We start from the raw sequence: 5,241 nt of genomic DNA, 5'->3' as shown, positions 1-5,241 counted from the left end.
CCTACCACCTGTTCTAATTACTGAAGTCCCTTTTTGCTACTTTCCTGTCCTTGCCAGAGTCAGCAGATCCCCTCAACTTGAAGGAAAAAAATAAGCACAGTCCAAGAGTATCCTAGGATTAAATGGGTGAAGGAAGGGGAGAGAAAGCAGGAGGAGCTCTTTGAGGGATCTGGGAATGGTGATATTGATATCCAAGGCCTTTCAGTATCTGAGATGTTAATTGTTGCTATTGGTGGAGAAGAGAGTGATCCAACCCCAAAGCAAATTTTGCGGTTGGCTTTAGGTGCCAGCCAATCCAATGAGTTTATGTCAAGTAAGCTAGGGCGTATCTTGCCAAGTACTTATCGTACAAGGTAAATACATTCCAAGGAAGTCTGTACTTCTCACTCAAGCATGGAATATTTATACATATAACAAGCTCAATGTGGCCTCATCTTCCTGATGCAACTTTAATACACAAGCTAGAAACATGATTACATTCATTCTTGAAGGCACCAATAAATCATATAAGCAAAGTGTCTTACTCAGGGTCTTCTGAGCCGCATCAGTCACAGCTGTAAAGGGAGACAAAGCAGTCTTACCATAGACAAAGGCACCTCATACATATTGGGGGAGCAGCTGCATCACAATTACCCCTCTCAGGCCTGGCATGCTCCAGTGGTGAGGTCTGGCATTGCTGTGTGACCAAAGAGAAGTTAATTAATCTTTCTTTTCCCTTCAACCCCTATATCTAATTAAGCCAGGGACATTTTAGGGCAGGATCTGTGTGTCTGGTATTGCCTAGCAATGAAGTCTGATCTCAGTCAGGGCCCCTAGGCACTAGGGTAATACACAGAACAACGCCAAGAGATAACGCAGGTATTCATCCTGGTGAAGTAGATATACTGAGCTCCATGCAGCTGGCCCTCAGGAACAGTCTACAACTCCTTCCTCCATGGCTGGGCAGGTCTGCAGGGCCCACAGTGCTAGAGCCTGTTTTAGTCACTGATGCAGCAGACTGGGCTGTGAACACTTGAGGGAGCACATGCGATAGGTAGGAAGGGCTATTTCATGCAGACTCTTCCTGTGGTAAAGTCCCAAATGAATCTCTCTATAGCCAGCTTCTCTCTGGTGCCAGCGCTCACCCACTCCCCTAAAGACAGATGAGTGAATGGAGTCAGAGCTGCTCAGACTCCGTCATTAGCCATTTCTTTATTGCATCCCTCCCCAGGAGTAAGGCCCTCAAAAGCAGTACTCTGGTTTGCTGCAGGTCAGCTCCCCAGGAGCCGACTGCTAGGAGCACATGAGAGCAAGGGCTGGACTCCTATTGGCCTCGTGATGTATGACTAACTGCTATTAATGGTTCATGTTTTCCACCTGTATTGCCACCCACTTGAACTGCCCCCCTGCTGTTGCCATTGGGCGCTAACAAAAAAAGAAGATCAAAGCAGAGGGCACTGACCTGGCACTGCCACCCACCACTTGCAGTTTGACTAATGAGCCAGGTGCTGGGCCAGGGCAGGAAGCAGGCTCACTGCTAAGTGCAGGTGGACAGCAGATCACAGCAGGAGGGCAGTTTGCTGACAAGGCAGCAATGTTCACTTCCCTGCCTTCTCTTTCAAGACAGCCACTGCCCTTCTGGAAGGAGCATTTGTATTTCCAGAGTTCAGTATCACCACTCCTTGCTCAATGAGGCACAGAGCTTTTGTGGGCACTAAGCCAGCTCTGAGGAGCTCCCAGAGGAGGCACAGGGTGGTAAATGAACCTGCATCCTTGGCCCACTGTTCAGAACAATGATGTCAGATGAATCCACCTCACCAGTGCTTACCACTCACTTGCTAGACTTAGCAAAGGGAGGGGGTCTAAGCCAGTGGCTCTCAGCTGGGGTGTTGCAGCACCTTGGGGTGCCATGAGACCCTGCCAGAGGTGCCACAACACTGGCACTGCTGCTGCTCTCACCAGGAGGTATGTCAAACCAAAGGCCAAAGCCCGAAGGTCAAAGCTGCAGGGCCTGCTACTATCCTCCCAGGAAGGCTTATCCTCAGCAATTTCCCAGGGATCAGAGCCACAGGATTTCCATTGACTAAAGCTCCCTGGGTTGTAGACAGACAGTTGCTCTGACCTGCAGCAATGTCCTGTCTCGTTCTCAAGACTTTGTCCAATGCTGCTGTTCTTGTCCCGGCAGAGATGCACAACGCTCCCTCCTGCATGTGGGGTCTAACAGGTGAAAGGCTCCATGATGCTGACAAGGCAGGGGAAGCGAGAGTTGTGGGCAGATCTGCTGAAGTGCTCAGCACCCAGCAGCCCCTGAGGTCACACTGCTGCACAGACTTAGGAAGCAGCCCAGCACACTGAGCTGTCTTGAGAAGGCAGCCTCCAACTTGGATCAGGAGCTGTGCCTTTCTCATTGAGATGGCCCAGAGGAAACCAGGGGAGCTTGAAGGACCATGAGGGCAACACCTCTCTTCCGTGAATTGCGGGGGTGGGGTGGTGTTCAGGACTTGCCTCACAGCAGTCAGCAACAGATTCTTTCTAGCATCCCAGAGCATAGAAGAGTCCATGCTGGGGGCTGGCTTGCTTAGTTCTTGGTCTTCACAGCTGACCTACAATTTGGGACTGATTTGCTCAGTGTTCAGCCTCTGGTGCTACAGCACATGAATAAATGCTGCCATGCTGCATTGCCCTTTCCTCCTCCATCACTCTCCTCCTCTCCTTTCCCCTTGCGCTAGGCTCCCTCTGAAAGGGAGGTCTTTCTCATCCCATTATCCCTCAGGGGGCTGACAGTGATGGCAAACAAGGCTAATGGACTGGACTTCAGAGGCTCTCTGCTCCAACAGGGGCCCCTTTGTCTCTGAAGAGACTCAATCACTGCTGTAATTCTTCAAGATTTTTAAAGATGCCGCTTCTTTGGCTGGGGCCATTCATTCTCCCACTGCAGCTTCTGTTAAAGAAATGACCCTGTGCTGGTTTGGTCCCTAAGTAGATTGATCAATGGAGCACAAGCATACTTCTGTTTCTTGGCTCACGGCCACTGCCACTGCTCCCAGTGCCTCCTTTCATGTCTGTGCCTTATCCCCTCTCACAGAGAAGATGTTTGTGTCTGTAACAGGCACAACGTTTTGCACTATGAGCCACTGGGGGATTAAAGACCCGGATGGCTTGCAAGCATCCACTTCAACTGTTCAATGGAAACTCAGAAACAGACAAATGTCATCCCTTACACAGGCCCCTTAAGCCACCATCATTGGTAGCAGGGCTCTTAGGACAGTGCTGGGCCTGAACTCTCTGCCAGAACCAGTCCCTGTATTAATTGGCACTGTGTACATTCCTGTAGTAGATGCGGGATAGGCAACTGCTCCTTGGCAGGGATCCCTAAACCCATTAAGAATTATTGGCAACACTTAACACAAATCAAAATGTGACGAATGCTCTGGAATTCATTCCAAGAGCAGTAATCACAGCCAAGTCTCAGGGTCAGGGACAGTGGGGGGAATTCCATGAAAGCCCCATTTTGGATCATTAAAACACACATTTGATGCAAATAATGACTTTATTATGCTGCTGACTTCTCAGGATACAAGATCCCGCCCCCCCCCCACCCATGCAAGTTGAGGTTTATCACACTGGAGAATTTCTTACATGTTCAAAACCAAAGGACATGTAAACCATCTACAGGTATAGCCCCTATCCCCAGAGACAGGAATATTGTGGGAGTCAAAAGTAGCCCGTGAAACCAAGCATCTAAAACCAAACTTGACTGGAAGCTAACAAGAAGAGTAGGAGCTAGAATTAAGCCTGTAATATATAATGCATAATGGCCAGATTTTTTTTAATACTTTACACTCATTGCTGCCTTGTATTGGCAAATTTTGCAGTTCTGGGCAAAAGAACTAACACCTGCCTCTGTAGAGATGAGGGAGTGGAGGCATGGCAAGATGAAGTGACTTCCCTGAGGTCATGTAGGAAGTCAGTGGCAGAGAAGTAAGCAAAGCTCAGGGACTCTATTGTTCTGCCCATTAGGGACTTCATTTCTAAGTGTTCAGAATCCAGAGCTCAGGCCAGATTTTGAACAGAGTTCAGTTCCCAGCCAAGCAGAGAATAAGGGACCAGTGTGCAAAAGCACTCAGCTTCCTTGGCTCTCTGCAGGCGCAGCAGAATCTGAAATCTCCTGCTGGTTGCTTATGATGACCCTTCATGGGCTGATAGGAGTCCATAGGCACTTCTGTGCCTTCTTTTGTTCATGGGCACTTGTATGGTACCAAATTCCTTCCAAATTCAAAGTCCTACTAGTGACAGAATATTAAATGTCACTCCAAGGTGTTGTTGTAATTCTTTATGATAATCATGTCTGTGGTCAAAAGAAGTCTGAATCAGTTCAAGAAAAGATGACTAATGGAGCTATCAAATGTGTGTGTGTGTGTGTGGGGGGGGGGCAGTTAGCTTCAGGCCATGTGGGTGACACTGCTCTAATCAGAAGTGGGAAGATGTAAAAGATTGGGACATGGCAGCTCTTGCTTTGATTGCCACCTCTGCCATCATCTCCTGGTGTGGCCTTGGGCAAGTCTCTCTGTGCCTCAGCCCCTCATCTGCAAATGGGGATGAAAATCATGCTGCTTTTTTCTGGAGGCAGGGTCTGTCTCTCTCTATGTGATACACAGCACCTGTCACCTTGGCCCTCATGCTGGCTGAGGCCTCTCAGCATGGCTGTAATAATATAATCATCACCCCCAGATTCATCTTTTTACATTGTCATGAATTGTTCGCCACTTAAGAGAGCTGTCATTAGCATTTTATGATCACTTTGAAGAGAAGGGACAGACCTCAAATCCTGCTTCTCCAAAAATCATAGAGCATTTTTACTAGACCTAATGAGGCATCTCCATTAGCTATTAGCAGTATGAGGCCTATGACACACAGCTGAGGAGTGCTGTGTGTGCCTAGTAGAGGCCAGTGGTTATACAATTTTGGCAGGACACTTTTTACCTTTGCGAGTAAAAAGTGAGAGCAAGTGAATCTTCTATCGCTCCCCTATCGCACCTGTACAGACCTGACCTGACCTGAGAGAAGAAGCACTGACTGCCTTGGTGGTTGGTGACACTTGCCAAGCACAACAGCAGCATCATTAGGGGTGGGGGGCTATTATGGCACATAGGGGGTGTTAGCTCCATAACTCTTATTGATGTCAATAGTGGCCAGGCAGCTAAAACCACCATTCAACATTTTGAAGTTGTAGCCATTAGGTAGGACTCAGTAAACACCTGC

The sequence above is a fragment of the Alligator sinensis genome, unplaced genomic scaffold (genome assembly GCF_000455745.1).
Source record: "Alligator sinensis unplaced genomic scaffold, ASM45574v1 scaffold203_1, whole genome shotgun sequence".
Lineage (NCBI taxonomy): Eukaryota > Metazoa > Chordata > Crocodylia > Alligatoridae > Alligator > Alligator sinensis.
Note: the sequence above shows the minus strand (reverse complement) of the source record.